The sequence below is a fragment of the Crinia signifera genome, chromosome 3, assembly GCF_055691185.1.
Source record: "Crinia signifera chromosome 3, ASM5569118v1, whole genome shotgun sequence".
Taxonomy (NCBI): Eukaryota; Metazoa; Chordata; class Amphibia; order Anura; family Myobatrachidae; genus Crinia; species Crinia signifera.
This window is the reverse complement of record NC_139219.1, coordinates 249767938-249787094: the sequence shown is the minus strand read 5'-3', so window position 1 is coordinate 249787094 and position 19157 is coordinate 249767938. Positions and strand designations below refer to the sequence as shown.

General features: G+C 39.9%; 2 long non-coding RNA genes across 5 annotated transcripts; one reads left to right on the top strand and one right to left on the bottom strand.

Annotated features, from left to right (window-relative positions):
- Positions 1-3994: 3994 nt before the first annotated feature.
- On the bottom strand, positions 3995-5139 carry LOC146062697 (uncharacterized). Of its 3 annotated transcripts, XR_014471475.1 has the most exons (5): positions 5071-5139; positions 4831-4987; positions 4653-4742; positions 4454-4536; positions 3995-4156 (listed from the first exon to the last, which is right to left on the bottom strand). It is a non-coding gene; the product is annotated as an uncharacterized LOC146062697 (long non-coding RNA). The 3 variants fall into 3 exon arrangements; XR_014471474.1 differs by having other exon boundaries at positions 4454-4742; XR_014471473.1 differs by having other exon boundaries at positions 4454-4987.
- Positions 5140-10575: 5436 nt separating this feature from the next.
- LOC146062696 (uncharacterized) lies at positions 10576-11661 on the top strand. 2 transcript variants are annotated; one of them, XR_014471472.1, is made up of 5 exons: positions 10576-10644; positions 10728-10884; positions 10973-11062; positions 11179-11261; positions 11559-11661. It is a non-coding gene; the product is annotated as an uncharacterized LOC146062696 (long non-coding RNA). The 2 variants fall into 2 exon arrangements; XR_014471471.1 differs by having other exon boundaries at positions 10973-11261.
- Positions 11662-19157: the final 7496 nt, after the last annotated feature.

Sequence of the window (19157 nt, the reverse complement as noted above, 5' to 3'; positions counted from 1 at the left end):
TGCATAAATTAAAAGCATCATAGATGCATAGAATAAAAGAATTAAATTAACAGAATGTGCAGAATAAAATATACAAAAATAGTCCAAATTATTTTTTCAGTAATATACATTCATTAGCAGGTGTTGATTGATCAAGCAGAATAGAGAAATCAATTCCAAACCCTATGCGTTCCGTCTAGGCAGTCTTCATCAGGGGCTTAATCAACAAGAGGTCAATAGTGACTATACAGATGGAGCCGGACTCATTCAACAGTGGCGCCCCCCAGATCCTCTCCTCTGGTGAGTGCCGGCGATAGGGACTGGGACGCACATGTGTCTCACATGCACGCGCATCCCAGTTTCACGGCGGCTGGGCAGCGTCTCCCTGCCCGCAGGGCCAGCGCTACCCGCTCAGCAGAGCCTGCAAAGCAGGGAGGCGCCAGACTATGTAGGCGCTGTGCTCTCCCTGCTCTGCGACTCTGCCACTGTGTGCAGCTGCCGGCTGCTGCTGTCACTGTATGACACACAGCAGCGCTGGCAGCAGAGGGGAGAGAGAGAGTGAGGACTTACATCAGATGGAGCTGCCTGATGTAGAAAAAGTAGCAGCAGGGGACGTCCCTGCACCTCCCTCACTGCGGTGCCGAGACCCTCCCCTCATCTCAGCATCAGGGGTCAGGAGTCAGGACATCATGTGCCGAGCTGTGATTGGAGGAGCTCGGCACATGCTGATTAAAGGAGCCCCTGATTGGAGGAGTGTATCACATGCTCCTTGGTCCCTGAATCACTGAGGAATGGATCTCACAGCATGCCATGGCTTCCTCTGTGAGTTTACACTCTGCCTTCCCTGTAGCTCCTGCCTCTCCCTGCAGATTCTCCCTCTTTCTCTCTTTCTTTCTTTCTCTCTCTGTCTCTGCCCATCATCTGTCCCACCCCTCTATTCTCAGGATCTGCCTTCCTCTCCCTGCCCATCATCTGTGCCCTCTCCCTGCTCAGCATCTGTCCTGTCCCCTCTCCTGCCCACCACCTGTCCCCCTCTCTCTGCCCAGTATCTGCCCCCTCTCCATGTCCAGCACCTGTTTTGTTCCCCCCTCCTGTCCACCATATTTCCCCCTCTCCCTGCCCAATATCTGCCCCCCCCCCCTAATTCCCACCATCTGTCCCCCTCTGCCTGCCCAGTATCTGTCCCTTCTCCCTGCCCATCATCTGTCCCACCCCATCCTGCCCAGTATCTGCCTTCCTCTCCCTACACAGCACCTGCCCTGTCCCCCTACTACCCACCATCTGTACCCCTCTCCCTGCCCAGTATCTGCCCACTATCTGTCCCAACCCCTCCCTGCCCAGCATCTGCCCCCCCTCTTGCCCACCATCTGCCCCCCTCTGCCTTCCCAGTGTCTGTCCCTTCTCCCTGCCATCATCTGTCCCACCCCCTCCCTGACCAGTATCTGCCTTCCCAGCATCTGTCCTGTCCCAACTCTTGCCCACCATCTATCCCCTCTCCCTGCCCAGTATCTTCCCCCTCTACCTGCCAATTATCTGTCCCTCCCTGCCCAGTATCTGTCTTCCTGTCCCTGCCCACCGTCTGACTCCCCTCCCTCTGCCCATCATTTGTCCCCCTTCTCCCTGCCCACCATCTCTCCCCCTCTCTTCCTATCATTTCTAACCCTCTCTTTGCCCATCATCTCTCCCCCTCTGTTTGCCCAGCATCTGTCCCCTTCTCTCTGTCCATCTTCTGCCCCCCCCCCACACTTTTCCTGCCCATCATCTTTTCACCCTATTCCTCGCTGCCCAGCAACTGTCCCCCTCTCCCCCCATCTGTCCCCCCTCTACACACACTTTATTCATGTGTGCTTTCCCTTTATTAAATATGTGATGGTGGGTGCAAATATAGAGTTTTCAGGAGGGCGCCGGACACCCTAGCACCGGCCCTGCCTGCCCGCCTCTGCTTCAGGCAGATAGGCAGGGTTCGGGGGGAGCCTGGGTGGTAAGGGGGACCGACGTCGATGGCGAGGGAGGCGGCGGGGACCAGGGGCAAGCTCATGCGCACATGCCCCTGGCGGGAGCCGGCTGCTGGCGGGGGCTGACAATACTTTTTATATCTTGTGTATGATATAGACCTAATAGTTTGCCCCTATTGCGGCATTATGAACTCTGCACTCTAGACTCTCTACTAAATAAGATGGCGACCATTTGGAAAGCATTTCCGGCTTGCATGGAATGCAAGCCGGAAGTTGCGATCTCCGGTTAATGGAGCAATCTACTACATATAGGGGACTCCTATGATAGATCGGAGGTCACCCTAAGGGAGTTTAGCCCTATATGTACCCTATGACAACCTTACAGGGGGCTTGAATTTGCCAGGACCACAGCGCTAATAGTATATATATATATATATATATATATATATATATATATATATATATATATATATATATATATATATATATAAGTGACACTGGAATGGAGCATTATGGGTCTCCCAGGGCAGTATGGGTTTTCGTACCAATTAAGTAAAAAAGAGTTATAATTTAATTTTATCTGCTGATGGCAATTCCATATCACCTTTTCCATTAAGGGAATATCACTAATTGAGAACCCTGATATTTATAAAGATTCTGGCATACTAATATATAGAATTTTAAGATATGACCTATCCACAAATGGGAGGATATGACATCATCCTCCTCTCACTATAAATAGAGACCAGGCACCTTAACCATTCATTCTATTGGTTATCCCTGTAGGAGATAGGAGTCCTAAGAGGAGGTATATACAACACTTTTGATCCTGCACTTTTGATTAGCTGCATTTGTGTTTTGAATTCATATGGACTACAGTATGTCCATTAGAAGCTTTATAGAGATTTATTGATTTCCATGAATTTTATTTAAAAAAAATAAAAATTTAAAAATAAATGAAAGCGGTTAATGAAGTTTTTAGATATATTTTGTATATATATATATATATATAATTTTTACATATGTGTATTGTTTATATAATATTAGTCGTTACCATGTAATGAAAACATGCCCTATTGTGGAATTTTTCTATACTTGTAGATTTCGTCCACTGACAACATTTCAGGACATTCTTTTACCTATCCATAAGAATTGGTATTAAACTTTCTTGTAATCTTTATTATTTATTCACTTAGTCAATCAACTATCCAACCACTATATTCACTTATTTTAGGTCCAGTATTGGATGCACGGGATAGTCACCAGAATTATCATAGCATTTTTATTAATTCGGTATGTAAAGACCACTTAATGATGTACCACTTCTTTTTCTTCCTTCTTTTTAAAAGGCCATAGGAATTTAATCTATTTATCTTTTTGGTTATATGCTTTCCTATAAATTAATAATTTTCAAACATGAAGCATCTACCCTAGAAATCATAATTTCCTGATAATTATAGGTGGACAGTTATCTGTTAATCCTCAAGTTCCAGGTCGGTGTACCTTCATAAATTCCCTTAAAACCACAATATATCTCTAAAATTGATTAATGACTCCTAATTAAGTAAACTAATAATTTTTTTTGTAGGAATATTTCATATTTGCGATATCTTATCAGAAGCTAACTTACGATTTGCTTGAGAACATAAATTTCTAAGAAGGTAAAAGTGTATTTATCACCTCAATATACCTAATCACACCTTTATAATAAAGTCACTCATCTAAATTATCTTCTGCTTCTCACCACTCTTTCTCTTTTTTTTTGGTATTTTCCTACTTTGACGAATAATTATTAAAAACTTAATGAAATGACATTGTATCGATGAAATCCTTGTTCCATTGTTGTGCATTGAAATACTCTTTGTATTTGTAGAGTATAAACTATTTCCCCTGATGAAGTCTTTGTAAGATGAAAAATGTTGGGAAATTGTTTACTTTACTGTTGAGGAAACTAATAAATAATCTATATATATATATATATATATATAGAGAGAGAGAGAGAGAGAGAGAGAAAGCAGGGATTAGAGAGCGCTTTGAGCCACCAGCTCAGACTTCCACCAATAGCAGTTAAATACAATACAATTAGTAATCGTAAAACCAGAGTGTATTTTTATTAAAAAAAAATTTTCAAATGTCACATCTGGAGATGGTATTTCTTTTGGAAACGTATAGTCAACAACCCAACGCGTTTCGTCTTTACAAAGACTTCATCAGGGGTTTAACTGTAGGTGGTAAAGATAATAACAATTGAATATTTATGCATATTTTATACAGAAACATAGATTTAATACAATCATAGCATACAATTGGTTTAAAATTTGGACATAGTAGTCCTTAAAACAGTAGAACCAATTAGTCCATAAGGATAAAGTACAATAAAGTAAAAATAAGAGAAACAGAGGATGAGCAATAAAATGATAAGATGAGCATAAACATACACAAGTGTAATGAAAGAACAGTTCTTTTATATAACAAAAAAGCTTTTACGCAGAGATCCAGACTTAGAAAATGGCACGTACCAATGATCACAATTATAACGCTTGTACCGGCGTGTAATTTCTTCAGTACTCCATAAGTCCTAATGTTCCCCTCAAAGGGGTATCTAAAGGGGAACCACAGAATGGAATCACATGATAGAAACTGTACATTTACCATTCCCAAATGTCATGTGTTCATATTTACAGTATAGGGAAAAATTATAATATTGATATCACATACCGAAGGAAACGCAAGCAATAGAGCGTAATATCTTCCAAAAGAGGGAGGGCTGGAGTGACTTTCCCCTCACGAGTGGGATACTTTTTGTATCTAAAGAAGAGTGATTTGATGAAAAATGGCCCATAACACAATATATAAAAATGGAAAGATCTATATCTTATGGGAGTGCTTAACGTACCCGAATGTAACTAGGTAGGGCTTAAGATTGCAAAGTATCGATCACTTTCCTCAACCAATCAACCCGGGCACGGACAGATACTTTACTGATACCTTGGTCCAATTTAAAACGACTGTCCAATACAGTGTATCCAGTCAAACCAAGCGATTTTACATGTCTGAAATGGGTAACAATCTATCAATAATAAATTAGAAACAGAATCCAAATGTCCCTATATAAAGTATCAGGGGGATTACATACCTACTATCCGCTGGTTTAAATGAATATGAGACAGTGTGGAGTGAAGAATCAATCACAGTTCAAATTCTGTGAATAATACAAATATAGTCTGATTACAACAATTTCATTTAAACAAGCTCAATATCAGACCCATAAGGGGTTAATTCTGACATTGTGGGAAAAAAAAAGACTTTTTAGGATGGTCTCCAGTGGTATAATGGCAAAATACGCATTATAGCTTAATACAGACCAATCTAATGCCAAGCAATAGGGTTTTTTACATTGATGACATTGTAGCTTTAAATGGATACTTCATACAAACAATGTATCCATGGTGTGCTGACCCTGGATCCAAATGTCAGAATCATAATAACAATCAAAGCCCCATAAAATGGGTTTAACATGAATGGTTTAACAAGATTTAAAGTATTTTTGGTCAAACAGCACATCACAAACTCTTACCTGATCCGTGTGGAGCAAATGGGAACAGAACTGTCTGCAGACAAAAGCTGCCAGTGTGTAAGCCTATTTATGAGCCTGGAGTGATGACATCACTTCCGTGTATGTAATTAATTAAACACGAGAATATCTTAATATCTGAGTATTATTGCACTAAGCCGAGTTAAGGATGCTGTGATCTAGATTGTAAATATTTAAACTGATTAAACTGGAGTAAATAGAAGTAAAGAATATCTAGAATTGAACCTAATAGGCTCGCGTGCGTTCCATTATTGAGTCCTATGCGTGTCAACTAAGTATTTCCTGACAGGAAATCACCTGCGTGTCACAGGCTAATATGCGGAAATAAAATCCATCCTAGGTGCGTTCCACTGGAGATCAGCGCGTGTTGCTGACCTCATTTGCGTCTGTCAGTCTTTAGACGGATCAGACCTTGTGATAGGAAGAATGTAGGTGACGCTGCCACAGCGCCTGGTAACCTAGGGAACTGATAAGGCATTTCTAGCGTCTGTCAGTCTTTAGACTGATCAGACCATGAAGTGAGCGTAAACGGTATGACGGTGACAGTGTCACGGCGCACACCCTCTCTCTTAGTGTTTTTAGTAATAAAGGTGCTGCCGCTGCGAGCACCTGCGCTGGGCAAATAAATAAAAAAATAAAAAAATATATACACCCTAATAGGGGGACTGAAGGTGACGCTGTCACAGCGCTTGGTCCCCTAGGGAACTGGTAGGGCACTTTTAGCGTCTGTTAGTCTTTAGACTGATCAGACCCTGAAGTGAGCAATACGGTGTAACGGTGACACTGTCACAGCGCACAGCGCACATCTTATCTCCTAGTATTTAGAGATTAATGGTGCTCGCATCTAAGCTGGGCAAATATGTAATACAGGTAATCCTCCCTGTATTAACGGGTGGTGGTGCCGCCGCAGTGCGCACCTGAGTTGGTCAAAAGGTATCATCCTCCCTGTATTAACAGGTGTGATAAGGGCTTCTGCTCGGAGAGGACAAACAAATAAAATGGATAAACACATTGGTGTGAAAATAAGGTTTAAGTGACAGGCGGAGAACCTGTCACTGTATGCAATATTGGTTTTACCGTTTCCTTAGAGATTAGTGTGTTCATACTGGTGCCTTTAGTGGGTGCAATACTTATTGACAAGCCTAAAGGAATAAATGGTCCCCTAAGTTTGTCACAATAGTGATGGTGCCATAACCTATGTGCCAGATAATAAAGGCGTGCAAGAGGGAAAAATCAGTCCCTATACAAGGGTGCTAGTAAATAGTTATGTGTGTGTGTGTAGAGGCGTCTATAGGTGTTTTTATGTGTATTAAATATGAATTGAACTGAAATATAAATGGAACTAGTGGTCTGTCTTATGACTGACAACAGCCGCAAACATATTGGTATTGATATTCCTATAAATTTATAGTGTATGTGTGTATGTGCATCTCATTGCACTTTTGCTTGAGTGCAATTAAGAAATGTAAAATAATATGAGAGTTGTGATGCTATGTTTACCATTACAATTTTAGTTAAACCCATTTTTACAACTTGGGGTGGTGTATGAACATCGCATATACATTTCTTCTCATTTGAATTTCAAAACACCACAAAGTGTACAATAGGAAAAATAGTACAAGACTTTTAATAAGTGCATGGATGCAAACGCATCCTACAAATTTACTTATAGCAAGGTGTGTATCACCATTAAGTGTGCATTGGGATAGATGTGACGGGAACGAGACAGTTCCTACACAGTGCTCAGTGATATATAAGAAAGCTTGATAAGTGAAAGTAGATAGATACTGTAAATCATGTGTCGATTGCTATAATTACCCCAGAAAGGAAACAATGTCAACATTCTCGTTTAGACCTTTGGGGTGGAGGGTATTTAATGTGTAGATCCAAAAGGTCTCTCGTTTCGATAGCTTGAGATCTCTGTCTCCTCCTCTTGGATCTAGACCAATTACTTCAAGTACAGTAAATGTGAAATTGGTGTTATTCACCCTTGACTCATGTTTGTCCTTGTAGTGTCTAGGGACACTGTGAATGACTAGTTTGTTTTTGATGTTCCGCATGTGCTCTTGTAGTCTAATTTTAATTTGCCTCTTGGTTTTGCCAATATAAGATAGTCCACAATAACATGTGATCCTATATATCACATAGGTTGAATTACATGTGGCCGGTAGGTTGAGCGTGTACTCTTTTTTATCAATTTTGCATTTGAATACGTTCTTTTCCATATGTTTACAACAAATGCATTTTTGGCAAGGTGTACAAATGGTTCTTTTAGTGAGAAACCCATTGGGATTTTTCTCCTTGTTCTTAGCTGATGTTGATTTGAGTCGGCTGGGAGCGACCATACTTTTTAAATTGGTGGCCCGGCGAAAGATGAGGTCTGGTTTTGGCGGTAGATGTTGGCCCAATATATTGTCTTTAAGTAAGATGTCCCAATGTTTAGTTAGGATCTTTCTGATTTGATGGTTTTCTTTATTATATTGAGTGATGAAAGAACGTCTGGCCGGTACCTCATCCGGTTTGGCAGCTATTGGTGGGAGGAGGATGTCTTCTCTCTTCTTGGTTAGAGCTTTCATCTTAGCCTCTTCGATCTTATGGGGATCATATCCCTTTTCCACAAATCGTTCAGACATCAGAATCGATTGAGTTGAATAATCCTCATCTCGACTGCAGTTACGTCTTAACCTCACAAACTGTGCGTACGGTACGCTATTTTTCCAGTTCGGGTGATGGCAGCTGTCGATGGGAATGAAGCTGTTGCAGTCCACATCCTTAAAGTGTGTTCTAGTCGAAACTATTTCCCCTGGTTTTCCCATTAGTTCCAGGTCTAGATAGTCTATCGTACTCTGGTCACTTTTGTGGGTGAACTTCAGGTTAAAGTCATTGGTTTGAAGGTTTTGCATAAATGATTCTATGCTGGCTACGTCACCTTTCCACACGAAAATCAAATCATCGATATATCGTTGGTAGAAGAGTATGTGGGCCGTATAAGATGATTGATAGATGTGTTTTTCTTCCCACATGCCCATAAGTAAATTGGCATACGATGGGGCAAATTTAGTCCCCATCGCAGTGCCGTTGATTTGGAGGAAGAAGGTGTCGTTAAATTCGAAATAATTCCGCTTCAAGATGTATTCAATGCTTCTGAGTATGAATTGTATCTCCTCAGGGGACTGTTCTGCGGTCTTAGAGAGTGTATATTTGACAGCTTCGATTCCTTTGTCATGGGGGATGGAGGAATATAGGGCCTGTACATCAACCGTTAGCCACCAATAGTCGTTTTCCCATTTGAATTGTTGTAATTTGACTAACAGACTTGTGGAATCCTTCAGGTGGGAGGCATTTTTTAAAACAAAAGGTTGTAATAGAATGTCGACAAAATGGGATAGGTTCGAACTTAATGACCGTATTCCAGCCACAATGGGTCTACCTCTTGCACGCCTTTATTATCTGGCACATAGGTTATGGCACCATCACTATTGTGACAAACTTAGGGGACCATTTATTCCTTTAGTCTTGTCAATAAGTATTGCACCCACTAAAGGCACCAGTATGAACACACTAATCTCTAAGGAAACGGTAAAACCAATATTGCATACAGTGACAGGTTCTCCGCCTGTCACTTAAACCTTATTTTCACACCAATGTGTTTATCCATTTTATTTGTTTGTCCTCTCCGAGCAGAAGCCCTTATCACACCTGTTAATACAGGGAGGATGATACCTTTTGACCAACTCAGGTGCACACTGCGGCGGCACCACCACCCGTTAATACAGGGAGGATTACCTGTATTACATATTTGCCCAGCTTAGATGCGAGCACCATTAATCTCTATATACTAGGAGATAAGATGTGCGCTGTGCGCTGTGACAGTGTCACCGTTACACCGTATTGCTCACTTCAGGGTCTGATCAGTCTAAAGACTGACAGACGCTAAAAGTGCCCTACCAGTTCCCTAGGGGACCAAGCGCTGTGACAGCGTCACCTTCAGTCCCCCTATTAGGGTGTATATATTTTTTTATTTTTTTATTTATTTGCCCAGCGCAGGTGCTCGCAGCGGCAGCACCTTTATTACTAAAAACACTAAGAGAGAGGGTGTGCGCCGTGACACTGTCACCGTCATACCGTTTACGCTCACTTCATGGTCTGATCAGTCTAAAGACTGACAGACGCTAGAAATGCCTTATCAGTTCCCTAGGTTACCAGGCGCTGTGGCAGCGTCACCTACATTCTTCCTATCACAAGGTCTGATCCGTCTAAGGACTGACAGACGCAAATGAGGTCAGCAACACGCGCTGATCTCCAGTGGAACGCACCTAGGATGGATTTTATTTCCGCATATTAGCCTGTGACACGCAGGTGATTTCCTGTCAGGAAATACTTAGTTGACACGCATAGGACTCAATAATGGAACGCACGCGAGCCTATTAGGTTCAATTCTAGATATTCTTTACTTCTATTTACTCCAGTTTAATCAGTTTAAATATTTACAATCTAGATCACAGCATCCTTAACTCGGCTTAGTGCAATAATACTCAGATATTAAGATATTCTCGTATTTAATTAATTACATACACGGAAGTGATGTCATCACTCCAGGCTCATAAATAGGCTTACACACTGGCAGCTTTTGTCTGCAGACAGTTCTGTTCCCATTTGCTCCACACGGATCAGGTAAGAGTTTGTGATGTGCTGTTTGACCAAAAATACTTTAAATCTTGTTAAACCATTCATGTTAAACCCATTTTATGGGGCTTTGATTGTTATTATGATTCTGACATTTGGATCCAGGGTCAGCACACCATGGATACATTGTTTGTATGAAGTATCCATTTAAAGCTACAATGTCATCAATGTAAAAAACCCTATTGCTTGGCATTAGATTGGTCTGTATTAAGCTATAATGCGTATTTTGCCATTATACCACTGGAGACCATCCTAAAAAGTCTTTTTTTTTCCCACAATGTCAGAATTAACCCCTTATGGGTCTGATATTGAGCTTGTTTAAATGAAATTGTTGTAATCAGACTATATTTGTATTATTCACAGAATTTGAACTGTGATTGATTCTTCACTCCACACTGTCTCATATTCATTTAAACCAGCGGATAGTAGGTATGTAATCCCCCTGATACTTTATATAGGGACATTTGGATTCTGTTTCTAATTTATTATTGATAGATTGTTACCCATTTCAGACATGTAAAATCGCTTGGTTTGACTGGATACACTGTATTGGACAGTCGTTTTAAATTGGACCAAGGTATCAGTAAAGTATCTGTCCGTGCCCGGGTTGATTGGTTGAGGAAAGTGATCGATACTTTGCAATCTTAAGCCCTACCTAGTTACATTCGGGTATGTTAAGCACTCCCATAAGATATAGATCTTTCCATTTTTATATATTGTGTTATGGGCCATTTTTCATCAAATCACTCGTCTTTAGATACAAAAAGTATCCCACTCGTGAGGGGAAAGTCACTCCAGCCCTCCCTCTTTTGGAAGATATTACGCTCTATTGCTTGCGTTTCCTTCGGTATGTGATATCAATATTATAATTTTTCCCTATACTGTAAATATGAACACATGACATTTGGGAATGGTAAATGTACAGTTTCTATCATGTGATTCCATTCTGTGGTTCCCCTTTAGATACCCCTTTGAGGGGAACATTAGGACTTATGGAGTACTGAAGAAATTACACGCCGGTACAAGCGTTATAATTGTGATCATTGGTACGTGCCATTTTCTAAGTCTGGATCTCTGCGTAAAAGCTTTTTTGTTATATAAAAGAACTGTTCTTTCATTACACTTGTGTATGTTTATGCTCATCTTATCATTTTATTGCTCATCCTCTGTTTCTCTTATTTTTACTTTATTGTACTTTATCCTTATGGACTAATTGGTTCTACTGTTTTAAGGACTACTATGTCCAAATTTTAAACCAATTGTATGCTATGATTGTATTAAATCTATGTTTCTGTATAAAATATGCATAAATATTCAATTGTTATTATCTTTACCACCTACAGTTAAACCCCTGATGAAGTCTTTGTAAAGACGAAACGCGTTGGGTTGTTGACTATACGTTTCCAAAAGAAATACCATCTCCAGATGTGACATTTGAAAAAAAAATTTTAATAAAAATACACTCTGGTTTTACGATTACTAATTGTATTGTATTTAACTGCTATTGGTGGAAGTCTGAGCTGGTGGCTCAAAGCGCTCTCTAATCCCTGCTTTCTCTATTTCCATTACCGCCTCCCACTAACAGGGGGGGGTTTAGAGTAGCTGCTTACACCACTAGGGCGCACTTGGGGTCACTCTTTTGATATATATATATATAGTGACTAGGATCGCAAACACAGGACTCAGATTAAGACTTCGATTTTTAATTCCACAGCAGGTCACAGCATACCAGGTTGATTCCATATGTATGTGATCATAGTTGCAGGCAGTAGCATACAGGCAATCTCAGCACAACAGACTCTTGAAAGGCTCCAATAGTCCCTACAAAATAACTCACCCAGCCTATCACTTGGGTAGCTAATCTACCATCAAGCGTGGGGTGACTCTGCACTGGAAACCCTTATATCAGGAAAGCCCAGGTGCTGGTGATTACACACCTGGGATTCTGCTACTGCTCCCAAAACCTGGTCCGGATACTCCACATTACTTTCATGTGGGGATATGCTGTCCCCACATATATAAAGATATTGGTTCTGTACATCACCACAATATATTTGAAATTTAACTATGGAGATGCAATTCTAGTGCATACATTCATCTTCAATTCAACAAAAATATTGGATAAAGCATTTAGGAATTGCAATATTTTTTTGTTCCCTACTTTCATGGGCTCAAAAGTAATTGGAAAAATTAACATAATAATAAATGCAATTTTGATTTTTACAATTTTGTTGAGAATCATTTGCAGGCAATGACTGTGTGAAGTCTGAAACCCATGTAAATAACCAACTGCTGGGTTTCTTCCTTTGTTATGTGTTGCAAGGCCTTTGCTGCAGCTGTCTTCAGTTGTTGTTGTTGTTGTTTGTATGTCTCTCTGCCTTTAGTTTGTATTATGTACTTATAATAAATGCTTGATTAGGTTGAGATTAGGTGACTATTCCATTGCAGAATATTCCACTTGTATGCTTTAAAAAACTCCTGGGTTGCTCTTTCCTTTTTTTTACATTGTCCATCAATTTTGTGAACCCTCATCAAATGATTTCAATTTGGCTTAATTTGAGTCCATTACACTTCAGAATTTGTCCAGCCAGTTCTGATTTCTGTCACATCATCAATAAACTCAAGTGAACTAGTGCCATTAGAAGACATGCATGCCCACTCTATTAAACTGCCTACCCCATGTGCTATGCTTTGGATCATGAGCCAATCCAAGGTTTCTGCATACATTTTTCTTCCCATAAGTCTGGTTCAGTTTGATCTTAGTTTCATGGGCTGCAGACACCACTGTATTTATAAAAATATATATTATTATATACATTGTTGATACAACATAGTTGTATTTAGATCCAACAAATTGTAATATTAACTATAGACTTTTCTAAATCAATTTCACTACAGTATATCCAGACAAATACACCCATGAAAAATGAACCTGATATTAATTTCAGATAATAAAATAAAGTTAATAAGGCCCTACCCATGAGCCTACAAATTGTAGGCAAATTGTAGTTAGAAATATCAATTTATGTATCTTTGTATTAATTTATCCTCTTCAAACACCTCACACTCACATACAGGCCCATCTCTAATTCCATTGCTACATGTATCGCTAACCTCATCTACATTCATACACCCTCCCGCCCTCTACGGTCGGCTGACGACTGTCGTCTCTCCTCCACCCTGATCACTGCTTCCCATGCTAGAGTACAGGACTTTGCCCGTGCTGCACCCCTTCAGTGGAACGCACTCCCTCGCTCCATTAGACTCTCCCCGACCTTGCAAAGCTTCAAACGGGCACTGAAAACTCACCTATTCATCAAAGCATACCCTTCCACTGCATAAACCAGCTGGTTCTCCGACCCCTTGCCTGTTTACATCCTGCTATCTAACCACCACCCACTCGCTTGCACCTCTTGTAATCTGTCTGTCTCCCCTTCCTACTAGATTGTAAGCTCCTCCGAGTAGGGCCCTCTTCCCTCCTGTTGTCAAAGCCCACTTCTCTTCACATTTCACTCACAGCTCTCCTATACTCCAACACTCAGTGACCATCTTTGTCCGCATACTCGTCTCCATCATTGGCATCAAGCCTCTAGTTGTATGTTGATTGAGTCCTCACTACTTACATTTAAGCTGTAATGTGTATTGAACTGTGGCACTCTTTATTTGTACTGTATTTTTATTATTTATTCAATGTTATGCCAAGCTTTGTCTCCCTGTATTGTTCCTTTGTACGGCGCTGCGAAACACTTGTGGCGCCTTATAAATAAAATTATAATAATAATATGTAATGTATGTGGTGCACATATTGCAGATTGATTTGTCTAGATTGCAATAGAAATATGAGTTTGAGACCAATATGTTATATAGTTACCTAGAAATGTTGGTTTAGAAGCTCAGATGCAGGTAGATATGCCCAACAAAATATAGATTTGAGATTTTTAAAGATTTTACTGGTCCTGATGATATTAGATGTCCAGGAGAATCCAGCTCATTAGGGGACAATAACTAAGATTTAATGGGTATAAATGTGCCCGTTTGTACCCAATCAATCTTAATCATAGCCGGGAACCACCGGTTGGCAAATTTACAAAGAGCCAAATACTGCAGAGTTGCCGTTTATACGGCAGGCAGCCTATGCCAAATTCGGCATAACGAATTAATAGACATTTTGTTCAAACTATCAAAGCATCTAATTTGCAATCATGCATTTGGCAGAATTTGGCCGTGAATTCAGCTCAAAATAGGAATCCTATTTAATGAAGCATGCACAGATCAGTGAGATCCCATTCGTAGCCATTCATGACTCGGCCATCTTAGTAAATTTCCCCCATTGTGTGCTAAAAAATAGTGAAAGGTATGTTACCAATGATTAAGATTTACAATATGTGCTTTGACAGCTTTCTGGAACTTATTTAACTTAATAAATACTGTACAGCTGATGAGGGTCTAAAATAAACACTAATATGCAAATAATTTGCAAATAGTTTTGTTTTTAATTGAGATGAATTTTAAAACCTTGGATACAAGATGATTATTTTTAGGGATGGAGGGGGTTAAAAAAAAGAAAAAAGGGCTAAAGAGGGAGGAGGGACAAAAATACAAGGTTCAACAAATTCCAAAAACAGCAATAAAGTTAAACAAGAAACATATTCAACACCAGGGTAATAATCAACAATGCAAAACTAATAAGAAAAGATACAGGAATGGAATTGTTTGTTCTGTGGAAATGGTGGTGTCAGAGGGAGCTGCATTTAAGTTACATTGAAAGGGGTCACACTGAGACGGTTGGGAGGAGTATTGTGCCCCCTCACCTTCTATCACATATACTGTAAATGCCAGGGGTTCCAAGGAATGAGGTGTATGTGTATGTGTGTGTGTTTGTGTGTGTGTGTGTGGGGGGGGGGGGGTAGACTATGAATATGGCATATATTCTGTCTCCATGAGAAAATGGAAGTTAATTTTCTGGATGACCTTTTAGTGTAGTAGGAGAGCTACAGATGGAGCAGCTCCCGTCGAACTGCTCCTGGTGATAGAATCATCATCTGCCAGCCTGCACCAACCACAGAAAGGGTGTGTACGCACAAGATGCTTGCATGCCCCATTCCAATGGAGCCCTCCGCCGCCTCCCCACCAGTACCCCAGTTGCTGCTTGCAGCTCCCTGCACCTCCCCCTAACCCTGCTCATCTCCCTGAAGCAGAGACGGGCAGGTATTCTGCTCCCCTCCGCTGACTGACTGGGACGCGTGAACACGTGAGACACTTGCGCATCCTCCATCAGATGGAGCACCTGACAATTCCCAGCGCTGACTGAGAGGTGCTCCATCTGTACATTATTTCCATAACTGTGCTAATGTTAAATGGGCTGCTATAAGTATGGGCTGCTATAAGTATGGGCTGCTATAAGTATGGGCTGCAATAAGTATGTGGTGTAGGATATGTCTCTTGTGTATAGGAATAATGACAACTATAACATGATGCCAATGTAGGAGCTGTAGTGCTCAGTATATTTAGCTGTTGAAGAAAGAACAACTACTGTATGACCAGGACCACTAAAAGAGAGAAGTATAATGCTTTTATATTTTGAAACGGACATCTATTTTGAAAATATTTTACAGTAATACAGGATGAGGTGCTTATCCTATCCCAACTATTTCACAGGTTACATATGTTAGAAGAAGCATTTTACAGTATATTAGACTTTGTAAAGTACTGAAAGAGCAATGAATGTCAAAGAAGAACAGCAGTAGCAGAATGTTTATTTAACCAAATTACCAACCATTTTATATAAGTATATGACTACTGGGTGACACATTTATTGTATTGCATATTGGTGTTTTTTTATTGTACTTTGGCACAGTAAGCATTACCGTATGTGTAATAAACATTTTAACAGCTAATTGTAGCAAAGTAATTTGCCTACTGAACATATGAAAAAATGGATTAAAAATGAGCAATACCTGAAAAGTCCTTGCATACAGTGTTTAATTCCCTTAAATACTATATCTAAAGTCTCAATAGAATACTAAAAAAGTTTTTGGGAGAAGAGAAAGTCCTTTTTTTAATTGAGTTTTGATTAATAGCAGCTCAACAGGTACTTCAACAAATTGCATGGTAAATTGTCTAATTAGTTTATGATATTTAAATTCATTCCATTAAAAAATCATATTTCTGATCGCCTTCGTATTATAAAACAAAGTTATTAAAGTCTTTAGTGCAGAGATCACCAAACGTAGTATAATGAAAAGTAGTTGGGCGTCAGGAGTTCTGTATTACCATCTGGCTGTATGAGCACCATTATAACAGTGCACTAAGTACTAACTGAACATGATTTTCTTCATAAATTTGCAGATTAAATTAGCATTCCATTTTAGCAGTTAAATCAAGATATAATTGAGTAAAGCTTGCAATTTCCCTGTCATATTGCTTTTATTAGTTCCCTGTGTAATTTGTAGAAAGTTGAACTCTGTCTGAAAGCCTATAAGGCCATATGTACTATGATGTTACCTTCTGGCAGAAATATTCATCTAATTGTGACTCAAAATGTCTTTTTATAATGTATATCTAACCGCCAACTCTGTTTCCCTTCTGTTTATCATTAATTAGGTGGTGTGTATATATATGTGTAAGGTCATTTATCATAGTAGTTCAACTGTACAATATTGAAAATACAGAACCAAATTCATCCTTGATTAACTTCTTATTTCTATTCATTATGAAGTGTGGGCGACTTTCAACTGCCATTTATTGAAAATTGATTTATTTCACTGCTTTCACAGGTCTGAGTAAAGTCATAGTTCATTTGCATACTGTGTACAAAACTGGTCTGTCACAAATATTAATTTATAAACTGTAATACAGTTGCTTTACATATGTCTCCTGTTCCATTAAATAATTTAGGTACATACTATAAGTAATTTGATTAATGTTATAGTGGATTTTAGTGTACTCCTCTCACTCTCTCTCAGTATTAACCCAACAATCTGGATAGCCATGACATGCACTAGTTGGCAAAATGTTTTGATCTTAGGTGTTGGTCCAAGTTTCGTTCCTCTTTTATGACTTATTTAATAGAGCGATTTTGTGCTCTGTGTCATCTATCCTAATCCCTTTTATATTAGGATTCGCTATTATGCATGCTGCGAGTGGCTCAATTGATAGAGCAAAAATAAGCAGGGAAAGGGGGCACCCCTGGAGAGTTCCATTGGAGATAGAAAACTGATGCCCATTGGCCAATACAGCAGCTTTTGGTTTGTCACAAAGGAAATAAAGTGATTTTGTGGCTTGGTGCACTTATATTAACACCGTATAGCAGCTAAATAGACAGTTTTTAAGGTGTCACAAAGGGCCGAAATTCCTTTGAAAAAGCGATCAGACAAACCTATCCATTGAAGGGTATAAAACATAAAAGGCCATTGAATCTGGTCGAAGGCCTTTTCAGCATCTAAGAAGAAATACCAGTGGGCGCCTTATGCACACAAAACTTACAATTTAATTAATAAATAACATAAATAATAAATTGCATGCATGCAATAAACAATTAAAACAGAAACATCAATGCGATAATGTTTAAAAGTAACAAATAGTTACCAAGTCCTGAATGAGTACTCAGATTTGTGTGCACAATATGGACAGATGTTTTTTACCGTCCTATATAGAAGGGTGGAATTCCCAGCGCTTGGGTGGGGAAGAGGGTATGTCCTCCCAAATAGGCAAAAACAGTAAGCAGATGGATTTCCTTATTACTCCTTAACCATGGAGATTGGATTTGCAAACGGCACTTGGTGATTACCTCATACGATGTAGGGAACAGCTTGGTGGCGTCTCCGAGGCCCTGATGTATAGGCTTTCAGCAGGTCCCAAGTGGGATGCGTGGGTGTATGCTCCGCCGCACGCCCAGCAGTGTAATATGTAGACGGCAGCTACACCGGCCAGAGAGCCAAGTGTGAGCCTCTGAACACTGCGGCAGGCGGAAGCGTCCTCTCAGTGTCGATTGGTACACGCTCCTGACCAAGAGCAAGTCCTTATCTGGTTTTGGAATCACTACTACAGTATGCTGGCCAAGGAGGTCAAAGCGTCAAAAGAAGCACCATCTAAAAGATCATTAAAGAAAGTTTTCAGAACAGAAGAACATTTTCTTTATAATATTGAGGGGTAAAACCGTCTGGGCCTGGAGTGGAGGAAAATACATTAGCTTTTATACTGTAGCCCAGTAAATGCATAATAAGTAAACAAAACTGGAGCTATGATAATATTAAATGTATTTCTGAAGATTGGTGGGCAGGCCAATATCACTGGCCAATGATATACTAACAACCTCTTCCTGGCTAGATGTTCATCACATGTGGGTACACTCTGTCAGTTCCTTCAATGTTTATATGTTCTACCATATTCAATAGAAAATAATTTTACTCATATACACAGCCACAAACCAAACTTCGCTTATCTCAAAATATCTCCCAATCTGACTTGTTCGCTCTTTACAAGATCTAGGTCTCTCATCCAATCTCATTATCGCCAGCCCTCACAACAAAAAGAGGGGCTCCATCTGTATTTTCTCATCTCCACTTTCTCATTCTCCTGATCCCAAGCAAATATCTGCAAAAAGTCGATAATTCAAGTTCACGATTGTAAGCAAACTCCTTTACCAGCAAGGAGTTTGCTTACATCTGCATGGGAACTTGAATTATCAATGTTTTGCTGACCTACTGTACATCTGGATGGTTACCCAGGCTATACCATCCACCAACTGATTAATTATTTATTTACAGTTTCTTATATAGCGCAGCAGATTCCGTTGCGCTTTACAATAGTAGACAGTGATAAATGATCACAAACGCCCTATATCATAAGTTCCCATACGGTACTAAGAATTTTTGTTGTTGTTTATTATTTTTCCTGCTATTTAATAATTTCTGTACAGTTTTACACTATGAGGTTTGCAC